Raw genomic sequence first — 11,518 nt, forward strand, 5'->3', positions numbered from 1 at the left:
CATTTCTGTTGCATACTCTATTTTTTTTCAAAATCTTGCGACTATTACCCTATCTGTGTTTCAAACAGCACAAACAGTTGCTGTTCCATTGAGAATCTACAGTGAAACCATGGGAGGAAGAGCAATTCGAAGGGAACCGCAGGTGTTGACAGTCTCCGCTGCTGCCCGGGAAATCCTGGAAAGAGCAGGGTGGCTGAATTATCTCAACCGCTTGCAGGAGTCTAACAAAACAATGGCAATTGAATTCCTGCAGAATCTACAGGAGGATTACTCCACATTAAGGGGGATACAGATAGTAGTCACCGATGATATAATCGCAGAAGTCTCGGGACTACCAGCCACCGGACCTGTATGGACGCTAAAAAAGGAGAGACTACAGAAGATTATAGAAATCTTCCAGGACGAAGGCTAGAGCTTGATGATTAAAGGGAAGGGAGTTTTGCCAACAACACTAGGAGAGCCCTGGGCAGAATTAGCAAGAACCGTGCAAAGCTACATCACCTGCGAGGGTAGAAAAGACATGGTAAGACCACGACATCTTAAACTCTTAGATGTTTTAAAGCAGAAATGCTCTGTAAATCTGCCTGCACTTTTGAATTCGTCACTTCATGATGTTGCACGAAGCTTAAAAAAGGCACAACATGTAGAGTCAGTTGTCAGTCACCACGAGTTAATTCGATTAATTGTTAGTCATAGCCTCACCTAGCAGCAAAGCAGCTGGGAAGAGCTAATTGCAATGATTGAGGGAGGGGTGACAACACCATCCCCAAAACGTAAGCATACTACCAGCACACCAGAACGTCCAGAAAAACGCAGAGAATTAGTAAAACAAAAACATGTCACTAGTACATCCGAACGTCCAGAAACACGCCAGGAATCGGCAAAGCGTAAGCATGCCACCGGTACACCCGAACAGCCAGAGAAACGCAGGAAATCGGTCTGGTTAGCTTGGATATGAGGAAGGCTGGAAAAGCTCCAGGAAAGCACCAGCCAGCCAGTAGAAATTGAGGACGAGCAATCCTCACGGCCAGAAGAAGAAGCAGAGCAATCTGAAGGAGAAGAGAAAGAAGAGGCCGAGCAATCTGAAGAGGAGGCCGAGCAATCTGAAGAAGAAAATGAGGAAGAAGCTGAGCATTCTGAAATAGAAGCTGAGCATTCTGAGGCAGAAGCTGAACAATCCAAGCAGGAGGAGGAAATGGGACAGCAGGAAGGTAGCCCACCACAGGACCCAGTGGGAGAAGATGAATTGGCCGTAGTTTTGGCCAATATGGGTGAGTATAGCCAACCTTCCAGTCCATCAGACCTCCACGACAAACCACAAGAGGAAAACGCATCTGAAAAACGACATGCAAAAGAGGCAGAAGAAGGAAATCTGCCTGTTCATGATGAAGAAGAAATAAGAGATACTGAACAGGAACAATCCATTCCTAAGGCACCGGAAGAAATTCCGGAGGAAGTAGGGGCAGAAAAAGAAGTTGCCCAAGAATTGACATAACCAGTTAGGGTTCCTACCCCAGAACAGCCGGAGCAGAACAATGAAGGAACACCCCAGGAGGAAGATCCAGGAACCGCAGCAGACAACCTGTTGTTCCTTCTAATGAAACTTTGGAAATTAAAGAATTGTGAAAGGAACAGCAGAGATTATTGAGCATAATAGCCCAGCTCCACCAGCAGATCAGGATCCTGAAAGCAAGGCAGAGGGTAAGAAAGACTGCAGGGAAGAAAAAGGTGACCACTCCAGTAAAACTCCGCAAGGCAAAAAGGCGGAGGACCAAAATTCGTCCTGTTGTTCAAAACCCTGTTGAAAATCCAGCTGCTGTTCCAAATGATGCTGAAGAACAGACTGCTGTTCCATTTGAAAAGGAACAACAGCAAACTGATATTCATGTTAAAATAGAAATGGATGATATGATGACTTGTGACAAGAAAATTCAGACGGAGGCACCACCCTCAGGGGTGATAAGGGTTCTGAACTCAAAGCAACGCAATAAGAAAGTTCAGGTAAAACTCTCGGCCTCCACTGCTGCATGGAGAAGAGATCCAAAGATAGTAACCTTGTGCAAGGGGTTGAAACAGGCTCAGCAAGAAGCAGAAAAGCTTAGAGAGCAAACGGTCCCTCGCGAGAAGTATGAAGAACTACAGCAGCAACTTAGGAACATCAATCAATCCGAAAGCCAGGCCTTTGAAGGTTGGCGGAAGGAACAAGAGAAAGTTGCAAAGGTAACTCGTAGGCTAGATACTGTTATCAAGCAGATGGATACCTTGTGTTCTTTATACAATGACGTTTTAGCATGTAGGGCCCCTGCCAAAAATTATGCCCTGTTTTTACTGGAACGATATTTACAATTAAAAATAAAAGTTGTTAAAGCAGGTGCCCCCATACAAATTAACATTGTCAATGACTTTATAGACTGCTGTAAACACTACGGGGTGAAGGTCCAAAGATTGCTGTGTGAATTCTATTTGCATAACCTTGCACTAGATCAGAAGACTGAGCTGAACCCTGGCCCTTTTGTTGGAGACATCCAATTGCAAGCATTTATCTCATTCGGGGTTAATCAGATTAAATGGCTCAAGGCCTATAATACTTTCCAGAGACAAGAAAATGGCCTAGATTTGTGGGTAAGGGCTGAGCCTAGGAACCCAGTGCAGTTGTGGAAAGCACATAAAAACCTCATGAGGACTCCGGGTGTCATTGAAACATTAGGACCCATGCATGAGGCACTCATTCGATAAGGATTAGAATCTTTTCTTTCTATCAAAGACCTTGCCATTGATGCAGCTAAATTTCGGTATCAAATCTCTAATCCGAATATCCAGCTCAGGGAACCGTTTAAGTATGAGAATTTTAAATTAGCTGCCAATCTTTTGCACCTCTATGGCGAAAGCATTTTGAGAGCAGGGCCATCCTGGTTAGGATATAGGTTCCGTAGTCCAATTATTTGGCACCCTGCACCCGAATACCAAGCCCTGTATGAGATGCCTGAGGGTCAAACAGGCCAGTTCTTTGACTACCTAGTTACTCATCACGGCTGTAGGCCTCCGCATGAGATTCCTTCTCTAGCCTATTCTCTCACTGCCTTGCATGTCAACTACAACGTTTTCATGAGAGCATGAAACAGGGTAAGCAGGGGGGTGTGTGGAGTACTAAAAAGGTATGTTTTTGATGATCATTTCAGTGGCTTTTCAGTAGAACTTGTAAACCTTTTTGCATCATGAACTTGGAAAAAAATAAAGAATTATAACAAAACATGTGAGATTAATATGCAAGACTTAACCGCTAATAATTGTCATTCTCTCGTGCAGGAAGGGGTGAAAACGAGGAGTTGTTGTTCCAAAGAAAAAGAGAAGGACAAGGTAACTGCTGTCCCTTTGACGAGAGACCGAGTGTAAACAAGGCTAAGCAAATCAAAGAAAATCGGCCCTGAAAAGGAGGAGAAGACACCAGCTCGGCGCAAGAGAAAAGAGATGATTAAGAATTAACGGTTTGGTGAATCCCTCAAGATCTTTGATCCTGAGGGATCGCTGCGAGATCCTGAGGGATCGCTGCTTTATCTATCTTGTTACTTAGACATCTCCGCCATCACCCTTATATAAAGGGACATCACTCGTAGCTTTGGGACATGATTATGCTTTTATGTAATTTCTGTTAAGATCAAAACTTTGATCATCGAGTCTCGATAAGAACTGGTTCATTGTACTTTTTTTTCATGCATTAATACAAACTTGGTGATTATTTTATCTCTACGTCTGGATTAACCTAAAGCAGTGTACCCTTGGAGGCTAAGGGCCCGGCCTCGGAGGACACTTGCTTCTGTATTACTACGATTTGATTTCTGCGTGATTTGCTTATCGTTGTTATTTGGTAATCTGATATGCTTTATAAGTTTACATCACATGCTCTGTTAAGATTAATTAAGATTTTTACAGACAGAACTGTTGTATTGACTCTGCATTATATTACTGTTCCTTTCAGATTTGATTGAATATTATTAGTCTTAACTGAATATTGTTACTATTTTGTTACAGAGCTTTTGTGCTGTACATTCATGTTACAGAATTCATCTAAAAGTTGTGTTCTTTACGATTGTTGGATTCAGAAGTAATGTTGTTCTAGTTTGAAACGTAGTTGTATTCCTTTTAATATTGATGCTAGATCAGATTACTATTCAAGCGTGTTGTGTGCATATATGATTTCCAAGCGTTGTTCCATAACTTATCAGTAATTAGTGTTGTTCTATGATTGTGTGCTGCTTGACCTGCCTTAAGAGTGAAAGATTGTTGTTTGATTACGATGAATGCATTTGAGTTAGTAGATTAAGTTTGATTACTGCTCACGAGACTTAGTTGTTTAACTGTTGTTCCTTTTAAGAATTGCTGTTCCATTTCAGAATTGCCGTTCCATTCCAGATTTGCTGTTCGATTTCTTATTTGTTGTTCCATTTTTCTATCTACTGTTCCATTTATTAGCATTTGTTGTTTTGGTGTGAGAGACGATCTAAGGCTGTAGTGAGCCTCGGCATTTACTGTCTAGCTCCCAGACCCGTGGTCTGTTCTCTAATTTCCTTTCCATCAGTTTCCAAAGGGATGGGTTATCGCTGCCGAACCCTTGACTGATAAGTTGCCTAGTTTTCTGAGTGTGTGATTTACTCTTTTGAAGTAACTTAGTTATAGACAAGCATCTGTTTACTCTTGTATTTTTGAACGCTCTACTACTAGCATTACTCTGACAAATGATAGCCTCAGACTGAGACACTCTTTGAAATAATACAATGCTCCCGGATTGACATATTAATGTGAGGTAATTAGAGGTGAAAGAGACCCTTTTTATAGCTCTACACTCTAAGCTTTCTTAGGATGCTGTAGCTCTTGGAGTTGGGCCCAACCCAAGCGCCAGTACCTCTTCTATGTACTTTTATGTGTTTTCCTTTCATTCATAGTATAATTTCTGTTATTTAGCTTAAGATCTTACTTTGTTACTTAGGTTGCTTTTGATGATTGAAATAGCTTTACATGCTTTAGGTTGAATTGATAGTTTGGTAACAAAAAAGATCTGCAAAAATTCCATCAAGCGATCCTTGATCTCACCTCTCCCTCCTTAGGACCATGAGCTAAGACCCAGGCATACTTGCTGCCACAAAAACATTCTTCTTGCCTTTCTATGCAATTGCTAGTGTTAGATTTTTAGTTGGAAAAGTTGATACCAGTTGTACTTGCATGTTTTGATCTGTTCTTACTTAATTTCCATAGCTATCTTGCATGATTTCCTGGCTATAAACTTCTGCTCATCGTATTTCTGGTTTCTAGTTCAGATTAGGTCAAAATAGATAGATCTCTGGTTTTTCTAGTCTTTGTTGGACTAGTTTTGGAAAATAATGTGCAGAGTACCTGTAATACATTCCTACCTACCCTTCCTCCATCATCCAACATGTTCCAGCCCCTAATCCAAGATACCTTCCCTTCATTTGCCACACTTTCTCAATTTGCCCTAATTCCTATATTTTTGTGCAACATTGCTTTCTCCATCCTTGAGCAAATCCAACTATCTTCATCACTCTTGAGCTTCATTTACCAAGTCCCACACCTTTTAACAACCTTATCCATCCTTTATTTCCACTTCCCCACCATTTTTTCCTCCATCAATCCTCTAAAATCCTCTTTCGGCTGTTCCTATAGAACTTCCTGTAGAACATCTTGTAGAACCCCTGCAGACTTCTTGTAGAAGTTCACATGAGCAGGTTTTTGAGATCTGATCATTGTGAAACTCTCTGGAAGGGTGCTAGGGACCCCTTAGGACCTCTTCTCACCTTCCCAACCTCCTGCAAGCGCCCACTCGATTTCCTTTCACCAATCAACCTCTGCACAGTAAAAAACAATTAAAGCACATAATTTTGCAAGACTACTCAAAAATACAAAAAGATGTTTTTTTTCCAGATTTTACTTCAGAAGTAGCTTAGTCACATGCATTTTACCTTTCCAAGAGTCCATGGCATCCATTTCTGCAGCTTTCAACTCTTTTCTTGCACCAGTAGGATTAGTTGGTAAAACTAGGGTTTGCATTTCCTTTCAGCTTTCATATTTTTTCTGCAAGTAGACTAGCCTCATTTGAGTTAGCTTTTGTCCACCACAGTTAAAAAATTATTCTAAGAGCTCATAGAAGTTGGCTTAAGCTCCTAGCGAACTTGTGCCAGCTGATCAAGTGACAGCCTGCGACAAGAGCTAGTACTTGTGCATATAGCACCATCGCTTCCAAGTTTGTTACGAATAACTGGGTTGATAAAAGTAAATAAGGGAGTCCCAGGAGTTGCAGCATCATTGCTGAAATATTGGAGCCCACCATCTTTTTGGCGCCGTTGCCGGGGAAGCATCAAAGTATTTGTGATTGCTGCTTTTCTTCTATTTTCTACTACAACCTTCTGCTAAGTAGTTCATTTCAGCAAGAGTACAGTAGTTGTTTCATTTCCATTCTGCAATTTTATTTCAGCAAGCATAGATTAGACATTTCCTGCTTTCATAGATTAGCATTTCAATTCTGCAATTTCAATTCTGCAAGCATAGATTAGAATTTCATTTCTGCAATTTCAATTCTGCAAGTGTAGCCTAGCATTTCAATTCTGCAATTTCATTTCAGCAGCATAGATTAGTCATTTCCTACTTTCATTTCAATTATGCAATTTTCATTCCAGCAAGGTTTATTTTAGTTAGTTGCAATTTGTTGTTCAATCAATTTCAATTTTGCAGGTACAAGCAAAAAAAAAAAAACAAAAAAGCAACCAAAAAGATTTCCTTTCATGCCTCGTAGGAACAGAGACAATTCAGGAAAATTCTTACCCAACACCCCCACCACATCACTGAGTCACCCTTCTCTCTTCTTCAGTGGTAGTGATCCAGAAGAACCTATAGGTGAACCTCCAGAGATATACGAAGATCTTATAATAGAAGAAGAGCAAGAAACCATTCCTCCTGAGACCATGGATGAACACAAAAACGGTATAGGAAATGGGGAGAAAATAGAAGGCACCTTTCCCGTCCGAGAGACCAATGGGGACACAAAAATGAAAAACATAAGTCCCTCAGCCTTACCTCACTTCTGTGGATTGACCACTGAAGACCCTAATACCTTCTTGTTTGAGTTTGTTGTCCTTTGTCGAACTTATGACTATGCAGAAGATGAGCAAAAGTTGAAACTCTTTCCCTCTACCCTCAAGGATGCAGCACTACGCTGGTTCATGGGGTTACCTGGAAACAGTATCACAACTTGGGCTCAGATGCAACAAGCCTTTAACAACAAATACCGTGATTATTGTAGATCAAAGGAAACAAATGGAGAAATCTTTCGGATGACCATGGGAAGTGATGAATCTTTAGAAGACTATGAAGAAAGGATCCAACTCAGTTATAAAAGGGCCAGGTGCATGCTTGACCCCGAATCTCTAAAGCTAGTTCTCCGAGGAGTCCCAGAAGACCTTCTAGATACCCTCCATTTGCTGGCTGGGGGAGACATCTACCAGCTACCTTATGATGACATAACGACTGTGTTTAGAAACCATTCTAGGGTAGCCTGGAAAAGAGGTAGGGGGAGTCAACTTTTAGCCAGCACCACCTTTTCCAAACATGAGTTTGCAAACCAGATGGAAGACCTTAAAAGTGAGGTGAGACAGACCATTTCCATGCAAATGGACACCTTCCAAATCCAACAGAAGCAAGAGGAAGCTGAGAGGGCTTTGGCCATCTTTTGTCCCAGATGTACAAGGAAGCATCCTAGGAATGAGTGTCCACTACACTCTGTAGATATATGTTTCGTTTGTGAGGAAGATCACCCTACAAGCCAATGCCAAACCTTACTCGGACTTAAAGCTATGTACCAAGGGGTTGATGGAGCCACTGAACCACTCTACTTCCTAAACCAAAGGAGGCCACATGGACCCAAACCATACCAGTCTGTGATGCAAGGGACATTCCAGACTTATTACAACCCCAACCAATCCACTCACATACCTTCTTGGGTTCCCCCTACTCATCCTTCCTGGTCTGCACCCCCTCCTTGGTCATACCCATCTCAATACCATACTCAACCTGCTGCTCATTCGTTTCATTCTCATGTTCAACGACAACCTCAATGGAATGCACCTCAACAGGGGTGGAGGCCCCAGTACAACTCTCCTCCCTCTCTTTTGCCTCCACCACCTGCTCAACCACAACCATTACCTTCTGCTCCTCCAAGACAACCCCAGATGCCTACTCAACCAAACTCGAACCCCAATAACAAACAGGCCCAACAGGTATATATTGGAGAGACAACATGCCATACCTATGCTATGGAGATTCAGGAGATCAACCTACAATCTGGGAAGATCCTCCCAGATAGCCAACCTCCTCCTAAGGAGGATGAGGAAGAAAAAAAGGAAAGTGAACCAAAAGCCATTCCACTCTTTCTTGAGAGACTAACTGGAACCACGCAACCAAACCCAAAAGAGACTGAACTTCTGGGAGAACTTACACAATTATGTGTAAAAATACCACTTCTCCAAACCATAAAAGATGTACCAATTTACAACAAATTGATCAAAGAGAAGTGTTTCAGGCACCCAGGCAGGCGCAAGAGGGATGCCCCAACTATCAATGTCATAGGAAAACTATCCGACCTAATGTTGGGACAAGTAAACTATCCAAAATATCTGGATCCTGGGAGTCCTGTAGTCGATGTCAACATCAATGACACCATAATCCCCCACACCTTGATCGATCTAGGGGCTGCCATTAATGTGATGACCAGGGGCACGATGCTCAAGCTCAACCTTTAGAGTTCCCTAAGAAAGACCTCGATAATACTGCAGTTAGTAGACCGCTCCACCGTGACCCCCGAAGGGATTGTGGAAGATGTCATGGTCTCTGTTGATTCTTGGGAGTACCCTGCGGACTTCTTAGTCCTTCAGCCAAAGGCAAAACTCACTGGATACCCCCTCATTTTGGGAAGGCCTTGGTTAGCTAATGCAGATGCTTACATCAGTTGTGGAGCTGGGAGCATGACCATTAAGAATGGGCCTATGTCCAAACAGCTAGTCCTATACCCTCCTGCCCAACCTCTGCTAGAACATGAATTACCTCTCTGGTTGGAGGAGGAAGATGAGGATGAAGTTTACTCTGCACCATTGTGCACAGTGGAAGCCACCAGGGGAGGTCCTCAAACCAAGGATGACCTTATTGAAAATTTGATTCAAAATCCACCTCCCATTGTGCTTCCATTAGAAGAGTTGGTAGAAGATACCCAAGCCAGTGCTTTAGTGGATCTCTGTGTGACTGATCCGACCTCTTCCTGAGTTAAGAATGTGGAATTTGGCCCTAAAAGAACCTTGAAGATCAACTCCTCCCTATCCTCTCTCAGGAGAAAGAGTTGTGTAGCTTATTGAACAACCATTTGGATGCCTTTGCTTGGAGCTATAAGGAGATGAAAGGAGTCCACCCTTCAGTCTGTACCCATCACATTTACATTAAATAGGATTGTAAGCCAGTCAGGCAGCCTCAGAGGAGGATGAATCCAACCCTCAAGGACATTGTCAAAGAAGAACTGCAAAAGTTGCTGGATGCAGGATCCATCTACCCCACCTCTGACAACGAGTGGGGTTCTCCTTTGGTGCTTGTGCCCAAGAAAAGTGGGAAGTGGAGAATCTGTGTGGATTATCGAGAAATTAACAAAGCTACCAAGAAGGACCATTTTCCTTTGCCTTTCATAGATCAAGTGTTAGATGGCCTAGCAAGGAAGAAGTTCTTTCCTTCCTAGATGGGTTTAGTGGGTATAATTAGATCCAAATCAGCCTGAAAGACCAAGATAAGACCACTTTCACTTGTCCATGGGGTACCTTTGCCTACTGGGTCATTCTCTTTGGGTTATGCAATACTCCTGCCACTTTCCAGAGAGAAGTATTGAGTATATTCGTTGAGCTGGTTCATGATTCAGTGGAAATTTATATGGATGACTTTACTCCTTATGGGTGCAACTTCCAAGAAACATTGACTAACCTGGGAAAATTTTTAACCAAGTGTATTGAAATGAACCTGTCCCTCAGTCCTAAAAAATGTGAATTCCTAATGAATGAAGGGACCGTGCTAGGTCATACAATAGGATTACAGGTGGATCCCAACAAGATTGCTATCATACAAAGGGTTCCACCTCCTCAAAAGGTAAGAGATGTTTGGAGTTTTCTAGGCTTAACAGGATATTATAGAAGATTCACTAAAGATTTCAGTAAGCTAGCCTCTCCATTGTTTGGTCTTTTGGGGAAAGATGTTGAGTTTACATGGACTGACAACTGTCAAGAGGCTCTAGATGTGTTGAAAGGTAAGATGGTAACTGACCCAATCTTGAGAGGTCCAAACTGGGCCCTACCTTTCCACATTCACACAGATGCCTCAAACAAAGCCATAGGAGCAACCTTAGGACAAGTTGAAGAGAAGCTACCGTATGCCATATATTTTTCAGTAAAAACCTGTCCAAGGTAGAGTTAAACTATACTGTAACTGAGAAAGAGCTCCTAGCTGCAGTCCATTCCCTAAACAAGTTCAGACACTACATCACTGGTTACACTACATCAATGGTTATCAAACATTCATACACACTGATCATGCTGCAATTAGGTATCTGATGAATAAACCTGATGTGAATGCTCATATCATTAGATGGTTACTTTTATTGCAGCAATTTGATTTGACCATTGTTGATAAGCTAGGTAAGGAAAATGTCGTTGCTGATTTTTTGTCTAGACTAGATTTGCCTGCAAGTGAAGAAGGGATGGTGGATGATCAAATGCCAGATGAACACCTATTTTCTATTTCAATACTCTCTCCATGGTTTGCTGATATAGAAAATTACTTGGTTTCAACACAGTTCCTGCCACACCTATCCTCAAAAGAGAAGAGAAAGATTGTGAGGAAAAGCACCCCATTCACTTGGATTGGGGGCAACCTGTTTAAACTTGGCCCGGATCAGATTTTGAGGCGTTGTGTCAGGAAGGAGGAAATTTTCGACATCCTCTTAACCTGTCATGATGGGCCCTGTGGAGGCCACTTTGCAACAAAAAGAACCGCCCTCAAAATTCTACAGGCAGGCTACTATTGGCCCACTCTTCATCAATATGTCAGGAGATACATTAGCCAATGTGACCGATGTCAAAGGATGGGGAAACTGACTCCAAGGGATGAAATGCCCCTCCAACCTCAAGTGACTTTCGAGCCATTTGAAAAGTGGGGCATGGACTTTTTGGGTCCTATCAACCCTCCTTCGAAACAAAAATCTTACATCATTATGTGCACGGACTACTTGACAAAGTGGGCAGAAACACAGGCAATCAAAGCAGTGACAGAAGAAAAGGTAGCTGAGTTTTTGAGGGAAAATATCTTCTACAAGTTGGGCTACCCAAGAGAATTAGTCACAGATCAAGGAAGTTAGTTTACCTTTAACCTGATTGAAGACCTACTCACTCATCACAAGATTAAGCACAGAACTTCCACCCCTTATCAT

The sequence above is a fragment of the Pinus tabuliformis genome, chromosome 2_2 (genome assembly GCF_031772625.1).
Source record: "Pinus tabuliformis cultivar Carrire ecotype Pingquan chromosome 2_2, CPIR1, whole genome shotgun sequence".
NCBI lineage: Eukaryota > Viridiplantae > Streptophyta > Pinopsida > Pinales > Pinaceae > Pinus > Pinus tabuliformis.